Raw genomic sequence first — 22,724 nt, 5'->3', positions numbered from 1 at the left:
TTCTGTTTCATGCTATTCTATAGAAAACGGTTTCTGTTTCATGCTATTCTATAGAAACCGGTTTCTGTTTCATGCTACTCTATTGAAACCGGTTTCTGTTTCATGCTATTCTATAGAAACCGGTTTCTGTTTCATGCTATTCTATAGAAACCGGTTTCTGTTTCATTCTTCTATAGAAACCGGTTTCTGTTTCATGCTATTCTATAGAAACTGGTTTCTGTTTCATGCTATTCTATTGAAACCGGTTTCTGTTTCATGCTATTCTATTGAAACCGGTTTCTGTTTCATGCTATTCTATAGAAACCGGTTTCTGTTTCATGCTATTCTATAGAAACCGGTTTCTGTTTCATGCTATTCTATAGAAACCGGTTTCTGTTTCATGCTATTCTATAGAAACCGGTTTCTGTTTCATGCTATTCTATAGAAACCAGTTTCTGTTTCATGCTATTCTATAGAAACCTGTTTCTGTTTCATGCTATTCTATAGAAACCGGTTTCTGTTTCATGCTATTCTATAGAAACCGGTTTCTGTTTCATGCTATTCTATAGAAACCGGTTTCTGTTTCATGCTATTCTATAGAAACCGGTTTCTGTTTCATGCTATTCTATAGAAACCGGTTTCTGTTTCATACTATTCTATAGAAACCGGTTTCTGTTTCATGCTATTCTATAGAAACCGGTTTCTGTTTCATGCTATTCTATAGAAACCGGTTTCTGTTTCATGCTATTCTATAGAAACCGGTTTCTGTTTCATGCTATTCTATAGAAACCGGTTTCTGTTTCATGCTATTCTATAGAAACCGGTTTCTGTTTCATGCTATTCTATAGAAACCGGTTTCTGTTTCATGCTATTCTATAGAAACCGGTTTCTGTTTCATGCTATTCTATAGAAAACGGTTTCTGTTTCATGCTATTCTATAGAAACCGGTTTCTGTTTCATGCTATTCTATAGAAACCGGTTTCTGTTTCATGCTATTCTATAGAAACCGGTTTCTGTTTCATGCTACTCTATTGAAACCGGTTTCTGTTTCATGCTATTCTATAGAAACCGGTTTCTGTTTCATGCTATTCTATAGAAACCGGTTTCTGTTTCATGCTATTCTATAGAAACCGGTTTCTGTTTCATGCTATTCTATAGAAACCGGTTTCTGTTTCATGCTATTCTATAGAAACCGGTTTCTGTTTCATGCTATTCTATAGAAACCGGTTTCTGTTTCATGCTATTCTATAGAAACCGGTTTCTGTTTCATGCTATTCTATAGAAACCGGTTTCTGTTTCATGCTATTCTATAGAAACCGGTTTCTGTTTCATGCTATTCTATAGAAAACGGTTTCTGTTTCATGCTATTCTATAGAAACCGGTTTCTGTTTCATGCTATTCTATAGAAACCGGTTTCTGTTTCATGCTACTCTATTGAAACCGGTTTCTGTTTCATGCTATTCTATAGAAACCGGGTTTCTATTTCATGCTATTCTATAGAAACCGGGTTTCTATTTCATGCTATTCTATAGAAACCGGGTTTCTATTTCATGCTATTCTATAGAAACCGGGTTTCTATTTCATGCTATTCTATAGAAACCGGGTTTCTATTTCATGCTATTCTATAGAAACCGGGTTTCTATTTCATGCTATTCTATAGAAACCGGGTTTCTATTTCATGCTATTCTATAGAAACCGGGTTTCTATTTCATGCTATTCTATAGAAACCGGTTTCTGTGTCATTTTATTCTAGCTTTTATAACCATCCTCGCATGTCTATTGTGCATTTTTATAAAAACACATTTACTTTGTTGCTTTTTCATTAAACTTCCATAAATCAATCAAAATATTCATATTTTCCATCATTTACTTCAGTAAATGTTTGTTACTGCTGCATGCTTTGTCAGACACTTCTTTTTGTCAAATCTGTTTTGAAATCGTGTTTTTCACACTTGACAACCGTACAGAAAGAATATTTCTATCATCTATGCTCATGGTTGTAGCATCTGTATGACCATTTTATAAATTTACAATATTTTATTTAGCGATGATGACGATGATAATGATGATTTCTATTTATTTTATCTTCTGCTACTTGTCCATTATCCCTGTAACCTCCCTTCAGTGCTCGTTGTTGTTGAGCTTGTTTTTTTTTATTTATTTATCAGTTACCGAAATCTATAATGCCAATTTATATATATTTTTTGTGCTATTGATATTAGAAAAGATGTGCAAAATTGATGATTATTTTTGTTTTTGTGATGGTTTATTTGTTTGTATAGAGAAAAACACCATCTGTGTTGAAATGTTACTTAAAATTAGATAATTTATTATTAAATTTATTTACAGATTGAGTTTTTTTTGGGAGGGTTTTTTAGAAAACAAACATTTTAGATATATAAATGAGAGAAAGTTTATTTCATGATTCGATTATTGACAATAAGCTATTAGGTTTAAAGTAATTTTTATGAAATATTTAGTTTTGTTTATCAATATTTTCTCCTTTAAAGCTATTTTATTTTCAATACTATTCTTAAACCTCCAAAAAGTAATTTTCCTATTTACTTTAGTTTAATTGTTTCATAAATTTGTTTAATTAGAGGATTAATGGAAAAGGTCTAATCAAAAGTTTTTAGTATCACTTACTTTACTGTTAAGGTAAGCAACATTAACACAAGTTTTCAAATATCTTCCATTCAATTAAAGAAATCACTCAAATGAAACTTTAAACAAAAAGTTTTTGTTTTATTGACACTCAATCTATCCTTCGCCTCCCAAAACTGAAATGATTACAAGATTTAAGTTTACAAAAGAAAATTACCATATGCCCGCATTTTACAAAAGAAATTACACAATTTATTTATTTTCAAGTACTATGTCCCCCCCTTACTTGTTTATTATTGTCATTTCTATATAAAACATTTACAGCAACTTGATTGAGTTTTTAAAATTGCCAAAACTTTTTAATGATGGTAAATATTTATTGAAGTTAATGACAACGTTTTTGTCACACGAAATCTAAAGATGTTGTTTTTATTTCATTATTTTTTCTTTTATTTTAAATCCAAAAATATAAAACTAATTGTCTAACTTAGGGAAATTAACCAAAAAAAAGGGGAGCTAAAAGAAAACAGCTACAAGCTTTGCATAATTACCATGTTTAGCTAATTACGCACCTTTAACAGAAAAAAAGCAGCTGAAATAGAAAAAGTTTTTCTCTAACGCTCAAACGAAAATAACGCTGGCAAATGAAACAACTTTTAATTAGAGGTGATTTCTTCTCTTCCTTTCTATTTTCTACAACAACAGCTGCTGCACTCTATCTTTGTACTTCTTTGCTGCAAAATGCACTAATTCTTAACAAGATAAAGGGAAACAAGTTGGATTTTATAAACAAGAAGCAACTGACAAGAAAATAAAACAAAATTGAAAATTTTAATTTGATAAACAAATATGAATCTAAATAGAAATATAAACCCTCGGTTCATATATAACAGCACTAATCAGGAAACGGTTTTTATTGAATAGCATGATTCAGGAACTATTTCCTAGTGACTATCGATCTATATCTATTGAATAGCATGAAACAGGAACCGCTAACTATAGAATAGCATGAAATAGAAATTGTTTTCCATAGAATAGCATGAAACAGAAACCGGTTTCTATAGAATAGCATGAAACAGAAACCGGTTTCTATAGAATAGCATGAAACAGAAACCGGTTTCTATAGAATAGCATGAAACAGAAACCGGTTTCTATAGAATAGCATGAAATAGAAACTGGTTTCTATAGAATAGCATGAAATAGAAACTGGTTTCTATAGAATAGCATGAAATAGAAACTGGTTTCTATAGAATAGCATGAAATAGAAACTGGTTTCTATAGAATAGCATGAAATAGAAACTGGTTTCTATAGAATAGCATGAAATAGAAACTGGTTTCTATAGAATAGCATCAAATAGAAACTGGTTTCTATAGAATAGCATGAAATAGAAACTGGTTTCTATAGAATAGCATGAAATAGAAACTGGTTTCTATAGAATAGCATCAAATAGAAACTGGTTTCTATAGAATAGCATCAAATAGAAACTGGTTTCTATAGAATAGCATGAAATAGAAACTGGTTTCTATAGAATAGCATGAAATAGAAACTGGTTTCTATAGAATAGCATGAAATAGAAACTGGTTTCTATAGAATAGCATGAAATAGAAACTGGTTTCTATAGAATAGCATGAAATAGAAACTGGTTTCTATAGAATAGCATGAAATAGAAACTGGTTTCTATAGAATAGCATGAAACAGTAACCGGTTTCTATAGAATAGCATGAAACAGTAACCTGTTTCTATAGAATAGCATGAAACAGTAACCGGTTTCTATAGAATAGCATGAAACAGTAACCTGTTTCTATAGAATAGCATGAAACAGTAACCGGTTTCTATAGAATAGCATGAAACAGAAACCGGTTTCTATAGAATAGCATGAAACAGAAACCGGTTTCTATAGAATATCATGAAACAGAAACCGGTTTCTATAGAATAGCATGAAATAGAAACCGGTTTCTATAGAATAGCATGAAATAGAAACCGGTTTCTATAGAATAGCATGAAATAGAAACCGGTTTCTATAGAATAGCATGAAATAGAAACTGGTTTCTATAGAATAGCATGAAATAGAAACTGGTTTCTATAGAATAGCATGAAATAGAAACTGGTTTCTATAGAATAGCATGAAATAGAAACTGGTTTCTATAGAATAGCATGAAATAGAAACTGGTTTCTATAGAATAGCATGAAATAGAAACTGGTTTCTATAGAATAGCATGAAATAGAAACTGGTTTCTATAGAATAGCATGAAATAGAAACTGGTTTCTATAGAATAGCATGAAATAGAAACTGGTTTCTATAGAATAGCATGAAATAGAAACTGGTTTCTATAGAATAGCATGAAATAGAAACTGGTTTCTATAGAATAGCATGAAATAGAAACTGGTTTCTATAGAATAGCATGAAATAGAAACTGGTTTCTATAGAATAGCATGAAATAGAAACTGGTTTCTATAGAATAGCATGAAATAGAAACTGGTTTCTATAGAATAGCATGAAATAGAAACTGGTTTCTATAGAATAGCATGAAATAGAAACTGGTTTCTATAGAATAGCATGAAATAGAAACTGGTTTCTATAGAATAGCATGAAATAGAAACTGGTTTCTATAGAATAGCATGAAATAGAAACTGGTTTCTATAGAATAGCATGAAATAGAAACTGGTTTCTATAGAATAGCATGAAATAGAAACTGGTTTCTATAGAATAGCATGAAATAGAAACTGGTTTCTATAGAATAGCATGAAATAGAAACTGGTTTCTATAGAATAGCATGAAATAGAAACCGGTTTCTATAGAATAGCATGAAATAGAAACCGGTTTCTATAGAATAGCATGAAATAGAAACCGGTTTCTATAGAATAGCATGAAATAGAAACCGGTTTCTATAGAATAGCATGAAATAGAAACCGGTTTCTATAGAATAGCATGAAATAGAAACCGGTTTCTATAGAATAGCATGAAATAGAAACCGGTTTCTATAGAATAGCATGAAATAGAAACCGGTTTCTATAGAACAGCATGAAATAGAAACCGGTTTCTATAGAACAGCATGAAATAGAAACCGGTTTCTATAGAACAGCATGAAACAGTAACCGTTTTCTATAGAATAGCATGAAACAGTAACCGTTTTCTATAGAATAGCATGAAACAGTAACCGTTTTCTATTAAATAGCATGAAACAGTAACCGTTTTCTATTAAATAGCATGAAACAGTAACCGTTTTCTATAAAATAGCATGAAACTATAGTAAAAAAAAACATTCTGAATACTTTATCATTAGCATGTTTGAACGCAGCATGGAAATGAAAGGAAAAGTATTCTATAAAAACCATTTTTCTATATATTTATTTTTAATTTCTTTTTATAAATCATCTAAACTCGTGGCATAGATAAATTATTATTTCTGTTTTTTTTTTTGTCGTTTAACGATTTGTTGCGTAGGGATTTTATTTTACTATTAATAATGTCCTTAATTTTAAATAAACTGCAAAGAATAAGGTCAGTTTTAATGATGCCAAAAACCAACATGCTCAAACATACACATTAAAACAGCTACTTTAGTCGCAAGCTTATCCATACATTTTATGTCCTTTTAGACAACAAATATTAAAAATATAAAAAAAAGAAATCAAAGAAAATAAAGGACTTTCGTTAACATTTCATACACCATTTATTTTAACACTTTATTAGCTCAGCAGATGTGACCGAATTTAATACAAATGTGTGCGACTGGGTGTGCGTAAGTGTAAGAGTTGCAAATATATGTGTGAAAGGACTCTTTTATATTGTAGTATAATATGTAAGTATGTATGTATGTATGTATGTATGTATGTATGAGTTTGTATGTGCAAAAGTGTTCAAGTGTAATATACCATATTTTACACATTTTAAAAAGCTGTAAATTTTCTTATAAAAAAAATTTTATATATTTTCTTTTGCAACCATCATATGAACAAAATACAACTTTATACATAAACTTGGTTTTGGGAAAATGAGCAACATTTATGTACTGGTTAAAACAAAAACTACATATATTTTATATGTTTAATGCCAAGTAACAGTTTAAGGGAAAAAAAAGAAAATGTATTTAAAGCAAATATTTACTATATAGATTTTCTTTTAATGCTTTTTAGCTCATAATTTTTATTTAATATTTAAAGTTGTAAAGAAAAAACATACTTATTGTAATATTTTCTGAACGCATTCTTTATAAATGAGAATTTATATGTGTGAGTTTACAGAAGAGAGACTATCGACGAGAGAATTCAGCCAAAACAATGTAGGCGAGAAACTATAGACGAGAGATTATAAATCAGAGACTATCCAGTATAATATTGGCAAGAGAGTATAGATGGCAGATTACAAAAGAGAGACTAAAGACGATAGACTAGGGACGAGATAATATAGACTGGAAACTATAGAACGAAACTATAGACGAGAGATATTATAGATAAGAGAGTACTGAAAAATACTTTATGGGAGAGAATATAGACGAGAGACAATAGGCGAGAGACCATAGACGAGAGACAATAGGCGAGAGACTATAAACGATAGACTATATGCGAGTGACTATAAACGAGATACTATAAATGGGATACTATAAACGAGATACTATAAACGAGATATTATAGACGGGAACCTATAGACGACAAACTGTAGACTATAGGCAATATAGACGAGAGACTCAATACGACATACTTGAAACGGAACAGTAAAGACGAGATATCCAAAACGAGAGACTATTCTCATCTATAGTCTCTCGATTTGGGTATCTCGTCTTTATTATATACGAGAGAATATAGATGAACAACTATCGATGAGAGACAGTAGACGAGAGACCATAGATTGGAGACTATAGTAGAGGAACTAGAGACGAGAAACTGAAGACGTGAAACTATAGATGAGACACTTTAGAAGAGACAAGAGATACTATGGACCAGAGACTATAGACTATACCCAAAATGAGAGACTATTCTCATCTATAGTCTCTCAATTTTGGTATCTCATCTTTAGTATATACGAGAGAATATAGAGGAACAACTATCGACGAGAGACAGTAGACGAGAGACCAAAGAATATACATTATACGACCGAAATTCTCAAAATTTTTTTATTTATTTCTGACTTTGTTGTTTTGTGTTCAATTGTAATTGAAACGCGTGTGTTTGCTATGCTTCGTCCAAAAACCAACCAACAACAATGCTTAATGAATTTCTGAAAAAATGAGACATTTGTTACGCTCTTTTAAAGAGAATAAGAATATGTGTGTTGTTACTCAGCGCGAAAGCACAATGAAATGAACATCATTGCTATAGACGAGAGACTATTAGCGACTATAGGACGAGAGACTATTAGCGAGACACTATAGATGCCTATAGTCTTTCGTCAAGAGATGCTATAGACGAGAGACTATAGAAGATATATTATAGACCAGAGACTAAAGATGGGATACTATAGAAGAAAGACTATAGACGAGAGACTATATATGCGATATTAAAGACGAACAATTATAGACAAGATACTATAGACGAGAGACTATAGACGAGATACTATAGAAGATAGTGACTATATTGCATAGACTGTAGACGGGAAACTATAGACGAGAGAATCGACGAGAGACTATAGAGGAGGGACCATAGACTTCGAGACTATAGAGGAGAAACTATAGACGAGAGACTATAGACAATATACTATAGAGGAGAGACCATAGACGAGAAACTATAGTCGAGAAACTATAGTCGAGATACTATAGACTAAAGACCATAGACGAGATACTGTTGACAAGAGACTATAGACGAAAGACTATAGAGGAAAGAATATAGACGGAAGACTATAGACGAGAGACTATAGACTGTAGACGAGATACCATAGACGAGATACTATAGAGGAGAGAATATAGACGGGAGACTATAGACGAGATACCACAGACGAGAGACTATAAACGAGATACTATAGACGAGAGACTATAGACGAGATACCATAGACGAGAGACCATAGAAAAGAGAGTATCGATGAGAGACCATAGACGAAAGACTATTGAGAAGAGACTATAGACTATAGAGGAGAGATTATAGGCGAGATAATATAGACGAGATACTTTAGATGAGAGACTATATGCGAGAGGCTATAGATGACAAACTAAAGACTAGATACAATTGATGAGATATTGTAGACGAGAGACTATAGAGGAGAGGCTATATACCAGAAACTATAGACGAGAAAATATAGACGAGAGACTGTAGAGGAGGGACTATATACGAGTGACTATAGATGGGATACTATAGACGTGATACTACATATGGTAAACTATAGACGAGGCTGCAGATGAGATTGTAAATGATGACCTTAACAACTAGCTTAATTAAATTTCAGTGAATTTATTCATAAAATTTTAATTTTAAATAAACTCGTTAGAAAACTAGAATTGATTTAAAAGAATCCTTTCATTTAACAGAATCTTTCGAAAAATCATAACCTATATTCTGTCCTCTTGCCTAGATTTATTATAATAGTTAAAGCTGTTTCATTTTTCAAAATTAAATCACGTGACAAACCCTGCAATTTCCAAAATATTCCGAAAAAATCAGATTCTTTTCAAGGTATTAAAAAATTTAGAATTGAAATTTCTCACACTGTATATTTTGCTATCATTTTATTTGAAATGTAATTTACTTATTAAATAAAAATTCAATCTCAAACCACAAAATTGCAACAATAGGTTTTATATCATTATTGCATTAAAATTAATAAAAACATTTTAATTCAATTTTGGCATTAAATATTCTCTTTGTCGAAAGTGTAAGTGCCATGAATGGCAAATTTTGTGTGTGTGTATGTAGTTGTTAGCTTATGTGTTGCACGCAGTTGCACGAATAATGTTGCAAAAACAAATATGGGCAATTATGAGCAAATAAAACAGTTGTAATAAAAATTATAGAACTGGAATATAGCAAAACTATATACATAAATCTGATAATATTAAACGTTCTTAGACTTTTTCAAAATGCCAGTTATCTTATTTCCTTTTAGCCCATTTTGATATGTTTAGCTTATTCTATTTCAAATCTGTTCTATAGTTTTGCTCATAAGTAACTCGTACTATTTTCTCTAGTATTAACACCCTCTATCAATGGAAGGGATTTTATAAACAAAAATTATGTATGATAATAAATTATAGTATTTATTTAAGTACAACAACAATTTTGTTGTTTGTCATTTAAAGAAATTTTTCATAGTTTTGTTTTCCATTTGCAACACAAAATGTTGCAGGTAAAATGTAAAACACACAGCTTCAACTAAACAAAATGTTATTATGCATTTTTGCATTTATAGTGTATTTGGTTGCTAATTTATTATGCAAATTCGCTTAATTGGATTGTATTTTAACAAATGCGAAAAAATTGCAACACAACAGGCGAAAGTTTTGCCATGACGAATATACAATGTGGGTAATATAAATAAATGTAAGGTAGGGAGATAATTAAGGATTTTAATTAAGTAAATGGTAACTCAGACTCCAGTTAAATGACAAAAAATATATAAATAAGTACTTGATATCATTATAGATAACCTGACTATTCATAGGTACTGGCTAAATTTTCATGATATTATATATGAAGCGGTTTAATTTCCCGGCTATTTCTATACTATTTATGCTCATGCTTTTCTCTAGGAATAGCTTCCTGTTTCATGATATTCTATAGAAACCGGTTTCTATTTCATGCTATTCTATAGAAACCGGTTTCTATTTCATGCTATTCTATAGAAACCGGTTTCTATTTCATGCTATTCTATAGAAACCGGTTTCTATTTCATGCTATTATATAGAAACCGGTTTCTATTTCATGCTATTATATAGAAACCGGTTTCTATTTCATGCTATTCTATAGAAACCGGTTTCTATTTCATGCTATTCTATAGAAACCGGTTTCTATTTCATGCTATTCTATAGAAACCGGTTTCTATTTCATGCTATTCTATAGAAACCGGTTTCTATTTCATGCTATTCTATAGAAACCGGTTTCTATTTCATGCTATTCTATAGAAACCGGTTTCTATTTCATGCTATTCTATAGAAACCGGTTTCTATTTCATGCTATTCTATAGAAACCGGTTTCTATTTCATGCTATTCTATAGAAACCGGTTTCTATTTCATGCTATTCTATAGAAACCGGTTTCTATTTCATGCTATTCTATAGAAACCGGTTTCTATTTCATGCTATTCTATAGAAACCGGTTTCTATTTCATGCTATTCTATAGAAACCGGTTTCTATTTCATGCTATTCTATAGAAACCGGTTTCTATTTCATGCTATTCTATAGAAACCGGTTTCTATTTCATGCTATTCTATAGAAACCGGTTTCTATTTCATGCTATTCTATAGAAACCGGTTTCTATTTCATACTATTCTATAGAAACCGGTTCCTATTTCATACTATTCTATAGAAACCGGTTCCTATTTCATACTATTCTATAGAAACCGGTTCCTATTTCATACTATTCTATAGAAACCGGTTCCTGTTTCATGCTATTCTATAGAAACCGGTTCCTGTTTCATGCTATTCTATAGAAACCAGTTCCTGTTTCATGCTATTCTATAGAAACCGGTTCCTGTTTCATGCTATTCTATAGAAACCGGTTTCTGTTTCATGCTATTCTATAGAAAACGGTTTCTGTTTCATGCTATTCTATAGAAAACGGTTCCTGTTTCATGCTATTCTATAGAAACCGGTTTCTATTTCATGCTATTCTATAGAAACCGGTTTCTGTTTCATGCTATTCTATAGAAACCGGTTTCTGTTTCATGCTATTCTATAGAAACCGGTTTCTGTTTCATGCTATTCTATAGAAACCGGTTTCTATTTCATGCTATTCTATAGAAACCGGTTTCTGTTTCATGCTATTCTATAGAAACCGGTTTCTATTTCATGCTATTCTATAGAAATTGGTTTCTATTTCATGCTATTCTATAGAAATTAGTTTCTATTTCATGCTATTCTATATAAATTGGTTTCTATTTCATGCTATTCTATAGAAATTGGTTTCTGTTTCATGCTATTCTATAGAAATTGGTTTCTGTTTCATGCTATTCTATAGAAACCGGTTTCTGTTTCATGCTATTCTATAGAAACCGGTTTCTGTTTCATGCTATTCTATAGAAACCGGTTTCTATTTCATGCTATTCTATAGAAACCGGTTTCTATTTCATGCTATTCTATAGAAATTGGTTTCTGTTTCATGCTATTCTATAGAAACCGGTTTCTATTTCATGCTATTCTATATAAATTGGTTTCTATTTCATGCTATTCTATAGAAATTGGTTTCTGTTTCATGCTATTCTATAGAAATTGGTTTCTGTTTCATGCTATTCTATAGAAATTGGTTTCTGTTTCATGCTATTCTATAGAAACCGGTTTCTGTTTCATGCTATTCTATAGAAACCGGTTTCTGTTTCATGCTATTCTATAGAAACCGGTTTCTATTTCATGCTATTCTATAGAAATTGGTTTCTATTTCATGCTATTCTATAGAAATTGGTTTCTATTTCATGCTATTCTATATAAATTGGTTTCTATTTCATGCTATTCTATAGAAATTGGTTTCTGTTTCATGCTATTCTATAGAAATTGGTTTCTGTTTCATGCTATTCTATAGAAACCGGTTTCTGTTTCATGCTATTCTATAGAAACCGGTTTCTGTTTCATGCTATTCTATAGAAACCGGTTTCTGTTTCATGCTATTCTATAGAAACCGGTTTCTATTTCATGCTATTCTATAGAAACCGGTTTCTATTTCATACTATTCTTTAAGAACCGAGTCCTCTTCCATGCAATTGTCTATGATTCGTAAAATTGTTTCTTAAAATCTAATGCAGTATGAAGTTTTTAAGTTATATAAAGTAGGAAGGTACATTAAAATTATTATTTCAAATTCCCCCACCGATTTTATTATTTGTTGTCTGCATTTAAAAACTTTTATTTAATAATTTTAAATGTCTATTTATGTAAATGTGCATTTTTATATGCAGCATTATCTCAAAATATATGCAGTTTTTATTTGTATTTCTGCAAATTCTGTATATGTATAAATTAATATATGATGCAATTAAATATTTATGTTAAAATGTGTGATTGTAAACTAGTTTTAGTTTTAAAATTGTAATAAATTCATAATTTACCATTTGAATATATGAATGCACGGATATTTCTGTGTGTATGTAACAATTATTCGAAAGATTGTAATGAAAAAATAAAACGCTGATTTTGTTGTTATAACAGTTTTTACTTAGTTTTAGTTGTTTCAGTATTTTTGTCAGAGGGTGAAACATAGATAACGCTCTAATTATGTAAATATAACAGTGCAATTAGTGGTTGTCGCATAAATTCATGGAGTTTTCAACACATTTTTGTTTATTTTAGTTTTAGCAAATGAAAAAACCGAAATGAAAAACATGAAATATTTGTATGGAGAATAAAAGTGGAGTATGTGAAAGACAATTGTTTCAGAACTGTGGTGGAGAGTAAATGAAGTTTTGGCAAATGTGTTTAATTCTAATTTTGAATTTTTTTTTAGTTAAAAATTTATGTAATATCCCCCTTAATAATTCTGTAAAATGTGTATTCTATATAAACTTTGAAAGTTTTACTAAACTAACGATAGTTTAGTTTACAAAGGTGCTAAGAGACAAAATCCAACTGTTATCTTTTGTTTTGATCATTATTCCAGTTTGCTTGCATGATATATTAAAATTTGGTTGTTTTTTACCACTGTATCTCTCATTATTGTAGCGTACACATTGAATTGCCAAAATAATATAAATAATTATGCCGAATGTTTATATTGCATTTGAAATTATATTGTAATTTTAAGGTTAAAATTTCAATAGATTTATTCAACACTTATTTATAGGAGCAAACATAAATGTTATTATACAAGTATATAAATTAGGGGTAAAACCCTTTTTGAAGAATATTGCTACAATATTGTATTGAAAATAATCTTCTGCATCGCAAAGAACTGTAAATTTTAGCAAAAACTGTGAAAAGTTATAGCCCTAATAAACAAACAAGTATATTTATTCTAAATTGGATAGAAAGATAAATAAATGCTTAATATATGAAAATAAATTTCATTTCGTATAAGTGCTATTATTAAAAATAAGTTAGTGATTAATTGTATGCATCAAATATTATTTGTAGAAGTTGTTATAGGAATGTGCTATTCATACGAGGTTTAGCCGAAAAATTCTTTGAAAATATATAAAACAGTTAATTTTTATAAATCAATTTTATAACTTGAATCTTTACGTTCAATAAATTTTCATAAAAAATAAAAAAAAATTTCAATATTAGTTTTAACAAGTAGGAAAGTATGGTCGGTCAAGCCCGACCATATAATACCCTACACTAAGTAAAAGAGCAAAAAAATGTTTCTTTTAAAATTTCAATAATTTATATTTTTGAGTGATTTTCGGAAGTGGGGTTATATGGGGGCTATGACCAATTATGGACCGATCACCATGAAATTAGGTCGTGTGATTTATGTCTATATTAAAGTTAACTATGTTGAATTTTGTGTGTTTACCAACATTTTTAAGCGATTTATGCACGTTAAAGTGATTTTCGGAAGCGGGTCTATATGGGAGCTATGACTAATTATGGACCGATCGTAACAAAATTTGGTGACATAAATTTTGTGTATATAAAACTTATTTGGAGCGGAATTTGTGGAGATACATATATAAATTAAACATTTATGACCGATAAAGTCCAATTTCGGGAGGACATTTGTATGGGGGCTAGGTGAAATAGTGGACCGATTTAAGCCAGTTTCAATAGGCTTCGTCCTTGAGCCGAAAAAATAATATGTACCACATTTGATCGAAATATCTTCAAAATTGCTACCTGTACTCTGCGCACAAGGTTTACATGGACAGCCAGCCAGCCGACCAGACGGACGGACGGACATCGCTCAGAAAGTGATTCTAAGTCGATCGGTATACTTTAAGGTGGGTGTTAGACTATGGTGGTGTAGGGTATAAAAATTGTACAGTGCACTATGTGCCTAATTCCAATTTTTATGGCAAAAATTAAAATGTTCAGCGTTCGCTTTTTGAAAAAAAAAATTCACGGTTCAATTCCTAAGACTTCGACGACATAAATGTCAAAAATGTATGCCAATTGGCCAATCAGTTTATATATAAACAGCTGTGAAAGTTTACATTTTTTAAATAAATTTTTCAAGCTGACAAAAGTAAAAAAATTGCAAAATAGAGACTGATTAAATATCAATCAGTTAAATATTTCAATCTCCTGCACGAAAAGACAAATATGGTTCGGCATTATTACGACAACTGACTACTACACTGTGTTCTTGGTAATAATATATTGTTGTCATACACAAATAATTGTTAAATTTTAAGTATAACATGATACATTTAAATCATAATATGATTAATTAGGATCATAAATATATTTACATTGAATAATAGTTTATATGAATTCTATGAATTCTAATATGATTACTTTGAGTCATATTATGATTGCTTTGGATTATAATATGATTACTTCGGAACATGTTATGATCATTTATGAAAATTTTTCTTCTTAAACCAGCACTCAGTAGATGACCCCTATTCATTGCGTTGGAACTAGGAAAATAGATTATGAGAGGGAGGAATGAAGAAGTAGTGTTCGTGGACATTTGATTTGAACTTTCCTACATTGAAAATTACAGGAAAGACTGCACTGGGAAGATTGTTCCACATACGGACAATACGGTTAAAGAACGAACTTGTCCTGTAGTGTGTTATGCGGTCCACTTGTCAATCGACTACTAAGGGATGTGTTATTGATGAAAAACGTATATTACGTAAAAATCTGAGGGTATCAGGAACATGTTGCTTAATTTCATCAGAACACATTCCATTGTAGTACCGATAGAACAGTGAAACGCAGGCAGTATTGTGTCCGTGCTACAGTGAATCAATATAGTTGAATACTGTCACCAATAATAACCTTCTCCCTCCCTTTTGGGAGGTCGAGAATCTCCAAAATAGACTTGAAGTACAGGCTCATACAAAGGACTTGTATTGCTACATCGTTTCAGAAAACCGAGACACTTGAATGCTTCTTTCGACGCTTGGAAAAAGTGTTTAGACCAGCGGAAATTACATTGTATTCTCTTGGCCAGAACGTCAACAGCACCCATAAATACAGATGAAGCGACAGTTTTGTTCAATGGACAAAAATCAAAAACAAGATCATGTCTTTGATGTTAATGAAATTTATATTTTTCAATAGACAACTAAATAACTCATTCGTGTAAAAAAGACTTTTTTATAAATATCTTTTTTTGTCGTCACTAGAGGTCGCTAAAATTAGTACATTTTCAACATAAATTTTATGTAGAAAAATATATTTTTTTTAAGGTTAACTAAAATCATTGTTAAAAGTTCGTTTTAAAAGATATAAACTCGCCATTGGCTGCAAATGAAAGAATATGAATGTGGAATTTTGGAAAATTACTGTTTTTGTCAAAAAATGTTTAACAGTTTAATCTGCGCAATTTTTAATAATTAAAATTTTTTTATTGTAAACCTGAAATTCTAAAACTTTGTTGGAATATTAGTAAAATACGTGTTAATCTATTTTGATTATGTTTTACTATAGAATAGCCATAAGCATTGTCTATAAGAAAATGTAATCATTAGTTGTCCTTTCGTATGAAAACTATTAAAATTTTGTTTTTGTTTAAATGTATAAATTACCATTTCGTAAATTTTTAATTTGATGGTTTAGGGAAATAGCTCCAGATTTTTGGTTTTTTATAAAATAATACCGTTTTTTCTTTTAAATAACTAGGAAATGTTGCGTTATTTAACAAAAGTAGTTTAATGGCATAAAGTGTATTAATAGGTCTTTATTTGGTTCTTGATGTTGTATGTTTTTTTGCTGAAATCAAAAAAAATTCTAAAGTTTGATTTAATTTTGAAAAAAACGTGTTAATAATTATTTATTATAATGTGAAATCATTATTTGTCCGTTTTGACTAGAACTTTAAAAAAAAATTTGTTTTGATGGCACCCATAAATAATAAATTTTTACCGTAAATGTAAGTAACTCAATAATTTAATATAACCTACATATCCTTAGATTTAGATATTAATATGAGCTTCTGCTGATATTAGGAACACTTAAAGTATAGTCCAACATCCAGTTTCTAATATTACAGCTGAACCATAAGGCTATCAATATTTGAAAATGTCCGTCCATCCGTCCTTCCGAATTTAGAAAATATATAAAATATTGCAGTATTTTTTTTAAAAAAGGATATATGGCAGTTATGTAAATCCTTGCTAGAATTGAAATGTTAATAACTAAATTAATCTGATATTATAAGAGAACAATAATTTCTCAAAATGAATAATTTTATTCAGGTTCATAGGTTTTTTAAGGAAAAGGATCTATGGCAGCCACCCGAATCCTTGCTGCGATTGTAATAAATATTTTCACAAACAACAATAACTTTATTAAAATGATTATAACCAAATTGGTTCCAAAATAAGAAACGATTTTTACGAATTTTTAAAAAAAAAAATTATATGTTATACAGGATATTGAAATCTTGATGTCTTGTAATTATGAGTATCCTTCCGATCAAATTTTCATAACTTTGCATCTAATATTATAAGAGAACAATAATTTCTGAAAATTAATAATTTTATACAGGTTTATAAGTTTTTTAAGGAAAAGGATGTTTGGCAGCCACCGGAATCCTTGCTGCAATTGTAATACAAATTTTCACAAACAACAATAACTTTATTAAAATGACTATAACCAAATTTTAGAATGTTAGGAGTATAACTGTGAATTTTATTCAAAATTATATGTTCAGGATATATGGGAGGTACCCGTGTCCTTTCACGGATTTTTTCAAAAATTATATTTTTTCTTAATCTTACCAAAAGGTAATATTCCACAAATTTTTATTTGTCTGCAATAACTCCTTCTATTTTTGTCCATTGCCTATATGAAAACAAAGCACTGTGCAACGGAGCCTTGTAGTAAACCTGCATTTGTCTTGAACTCGTTTGATGAGATCCCATCTATAAGAACTAGTATAGTGCGATCTCCTAGCAAACTCAATATATATCGAGAGAAGTTATTACCGATACCGAAAGCAATACACTTTGATAAAAGAGCACCATGCCACACTCAATCTGACGCCTTGGAAATGTCTATCACTTTTGTAAAACGGTGAATCAAACTACACCATATTTCCGATAGGAGGGCTAGCAAATCTACCGTAGAGCGTCCTCTACAAAAGATATACTGTCCTAAGTAAATATTTGGACTCCAAATATTTAACCTGATGATAGTTTACCATATTTTTCATAACTTAGGAAAGTGCAGAACAAATTGCTATTGGACGGTAATTTTCAGGGTTCCCTTTGAGGAATTGGTGTTACATAAGCAACCCTCTAACATGCTGGAAATACACCGGCACTGTATGAAATGCTGAAAAAGTTCGCTAATGTAGGAGCTAACGTTGAAGAGCACGTCTTCAAGACCAGCGCTGGTATGCCAGGAGTCTTATTTATATTGAGATCCGATAAAACTCTTTTAACAGCACGAACTGGAAAGAATTACTTGGCACTGTCACTAATACTCTTTCGAGTTCGGGCAGTGGTTGATCACTTGCCGGTAGGTTAGAATTACTTGCGAATAATTCAGCTAAAATTCAAACGGGTGAGTGAATGTTTGGTCATCATTTAAAAGAGTCGGAACTGGGGTACTAGCATTATCATTTACTCTTTTAACAAATGACCGAAAGCTTTTACTACCCCGGGGAACAGTAAGAACTTTAGTATGAAGGCGTTGCTCGTGAAAAGCTTTTCCGCTCGTTAGTACTATGACAACCGGAGACAACAGTTTTAGTTATTGTGACAAGTTCTAAATGCTTTTCCTCTGAATCTGAATCTGATTGCTATTTTGCACTTCTGATTAAACCAAGATTTCTCTGATGGAATGAAAATCTTCAATTGCAAGACGATTATTTTCTCAACAATTTTTGCGATTGGCATTGATATTATTGTCCAGGAAACAAAGTTTCCAATTAAAATGACAAAATAAATCATTGAGCTCAGCCCAATTAAAGTTTTCGTAGATAAAAATTGTACATTTCGTAGCGGTTTGAGAAACATTGCGAAAGAAAGAAAGAAAGAAAGAAGAAAGTCCAAATCAGTGGTCCAATTTTATAGTACAAATCAGGGACCGTAAATAACGGTTATCCAGAAAATTTGAAATTAAAAAATCTCTATGTTAGTTGACTCTATACTGTTATATACCAATAGATTCGTATTGACGTGCTATTTCAGAATCTATGGTGAATAATCGCAACTCGACAGTTAACAGTTATTTTTCAACGTAAAAATAAAAGTCCGCATGAAACAATTAAAAAAGGAGTTTTAAACAGCCGTCATAAAAAAAAACTCATTTGAGGACTTTTATTTTTTCCGTCAGAAAAATAAAATCATTTGAGGAGTAAATTAAAACTCTTTTCGTTTATTTTCTTTATTGAGTCTATCTGATATAATGTATGTATGTAGTAATTTATTTATTTAAGAAAAAAAAATAACAACAATTTGGAATCAACCAATAACAATCTAAAATCTCACTTAATTTTATTTTAATGAAAAATTATTTAGTTGCAGTGGGCTTTTCAAATTGTAATGATCTGACCAGCATCGAACTTTATGTGTCAATTTACTTAAAATGAGTTTTATTTTCTGACAGGCAAAATAAAAGTCTTCAAATGACGTTTATTTTATGGCGGAAAATATAAAAGTCCTGAAATGAGTTTTTTTTCTGAAGGAAAAAATAAAAGTCTTCAAATGACTTTTTTTTATGACGGCTATTTAAAACTCCTTTTTAAGGGTTTCATGCGAACTTTTATTTTTACGTTGAAAAATAACTGTTTTAGATGGATTTTTATTTTTAAAGTCACAAAATAACAGTTATAAAATAACTTTTTTGATATCACTTATAACCGTTAGGGTTCCTGATACAAATATCTATATAATTAATTGCTGCTAATTTAACTGTTTAATTAATACAAGAATATCAGTACCATAAAATGAAAATGGTCGCAAGGGGGAAAGGGTTCACAATGACTATGCGAAGAGTGCAATAGATACCATACCGCTTTCGATTTGAAATCATCAGTTGTGTATTTGCTACCGTCCGTATACACCTGCTAAATGACACCAATTTTTGTCGATTTTGCAACGTTTGTTTTCCCTTAATGCTTGTGCCGAGTTTTATAACGCTCAGAGGGATTAATCTGTAACGCTAATAAGATATAATCACTTCATCATTATTTAGTCTTTTCTCGTGTGACCGACTTTACTTTTTCACTTGTTATATCCTACACTAACAAAACGAATTAATTTTTCTGATAACAAGCAATGATATAGGTACAAGTACATAAGATTAGATTACATCAAACGAAATTTTTATTCTTAAGCGAGCTTTGTTTGGCCTCTATTTATATGATGTATTGAAAATGTCGTAAAAAGTAGCTAAGAGAAAGAAAAAATAACATTTTAGTTTTCAGATTTCTATTTGCATGTTTATACCATAGAGAAAATATACATATAGAGCGGAAAATCTCATCTCATAGACCTAACTCAGTTGTCGAAAACCCTATGTTTCAAATGTACGGAAACTAGAAAAAATCTCAAACAAAAAAATTACTCAAAATTATCACGCATACGAGAGTTGTTTTGTTTTCACATAGTTTTTTCTACTAGTAAATGCTCACCACTCAGGTTTCTGACAACTGAGTTAGGTCTTTGATAGGAGAGTTTCCGCTCAATGTATATTCTCTATGATTTAAACCATAGAGAAACATAGAGCGGAAACTAGAAAAAAACTCAAACAAAACAATGACTCAAAATAATCACACATACGAGAGTTTTTTTTTGTTTTCACATTGTTTTCTCTACTAATAAATTCTCAGCACTTAGGTTTCTGACAACTGAGTTAGGTCTTTGATAGGAGAGTTTCCGCTCAATGTCTATTCTCTATGGTTTATACCAGGGCACACTTAGTAAGGTGACTGCATCACTACATCAAATACAACAATACAAAAACAACAGTTACTTTGTTTTTGTTAAAAAGTAGGTGAACTGTCAAAGTTGCCTGTTGTTGTTTTTGTGCTTTTGGGTTTGTTATATTTTTCGCCACAACAAAAATAATCAGCTGTTTCATCGCAGTCACCTTTCTAAGTTTGCCCTGGTTTATACATTCCATTTAATGAATTTACCTTTAGCATTCATGTATTCCATTTCATTTCAAAATAAATAAATCATAATAAACACTAATTTTTGAATATCTTTTAGAAGTGCTTCGTTTGTATTCTTCTATTCACATTTGCTTAGTCAAACTCCAATTTTAATTAAAAAATTACTTTCCTTCCAAACTCATTTTTGCTTTGTTGCATAATAAAACTTCAATATTTATTTTAAAACATCTTGTTACTTCTGCTTTATTAAAGTTATTATATTTACTGATCTTTGTATTGCAGCAGCAAAACTAAGGAAATTATTAGCTCAACTCATATCATTTTGTGCAAAAAAAAAAAAAAAAACTTCAACGTCAAACCAAAACTCATATAAAACAATCAAATTTTAATTTTATATAGTTTTTATTTTTTTTTTGTTATTTTGTGCGTTTTGTAGTTATTGCAACTCATTGTATTCATACTTCATATTTGTATTATCAAAATAGTTTTTCGTATTTATTTAACACTCGAAAAGAAATGCAAAATAAAACAATATACTAGTAGAGAGTTGATAGCTGTGTTTGCTGCTGTGATGGCTGAGTGAAATGCAAAGCTCATTATAATTAAATTGCGCTACAATGGATGGTGGTATGTAAAGGGAATGGGTTGGATTATGTTATGAAAATAATGAAGATATGGCTTGGGCTTTTATGCCAAAGTTAGACTGCTTAAGTTAGACTTGTGCTATGGAGATATAGTTTTAAATTTTAATACTTTCTACAATTCCTTTGCTGTCTTCCAGCTAAGATATTCCAGATCTCAATGAAGAATATTTTACATTTTATAGAAAATATTCTCATTTTGTCAAAAATTGCTAAGACATTTCTTAGCTTACCACTGTAGCATGCTGAAATATAAGGTCTTCTTTCGGCTTTTTAATTTCTTTTATTTAATTTCTGGCACAATTGCTGTGTATTTATAGTGTTGTACATATTACAAGTGTTTGTCTAAATATTTATGTTTCTTCTCTTTTACATTTAGTTCCTCAAGTTTTTTGCCAGTTTTTTTTTTTGTTTTCATTCATTTGCAATTTTTTTTTTATTTCTGTTGTTTACTCCTAACTGATTAAAATATTTTTTTATGAGAAAAGTTTTTATGACCTCATTAAAAGACGTATTTTTTGTTTCTTTTTGTGTTTTATTGCCATTTGATTTTTATCTTTTTATCTATATGGGCAAAACAAAAAGAACAAAGAGCAATTTCAATTGGCCAGCAGAGATAGAGAAATGCGCTATAAGAATAATTTATGACAAGTAAGAGTGCCTTGCACGGCTGTGTCGAATATTGTATACCCTTCACGATCACTGTAGATGCCCATTAGAGTGTCCCAAATTTTTTTTTTTGGAATTTCGGAACGCATACCCTCTAATTTTTTTATATACATGGGGAATTTCACGTCAAGTGAACCAACTTTTGAAATCGATGTCTTCCGATCGCGATGAAATTTGCACCAATGTTAGTTCTATTGGATAGTAATTCGGACACCATTTTTCAAATTTGACATTTTGGCCAAACAGGTGTTTTTTTTTATCCATATAACTTATTACCTATTATTCTTAGCAAAATGTGTCCCAAATAGTTTAGATAGCTATTTATGCAATCTTTCGAAAAAAAAAAATTAAAAAAATTTAATAAAATATTTTTGATTTTTTTTTTTAAAATCAAAAATATTTTTGACTTTTTTTTTCAAAATGGGCCCTTTTTATTTTTTTTAAGAAAGCTTAGGTCTTTTCCTAAGCGACCTATATGGTCGCTTAGTGGGATGCGAGTGGGATATCTATAAAAAAAA

Source organism: Calliphora vicina, chromosome 3 (genome assembly GCF_958450345.1).
Source record: "Calliphora vicina chromosome 3, idCalVici1.1, whole genome shotgun sequence".
NCBI lineage: Eukaryota > Metazoa > Arthropoda > Insecta > Diptera > Calliphoridae > Calliphora > Calliphora vicina.
Note: the sequence above shows the minus strand (reverse complement) of the source record.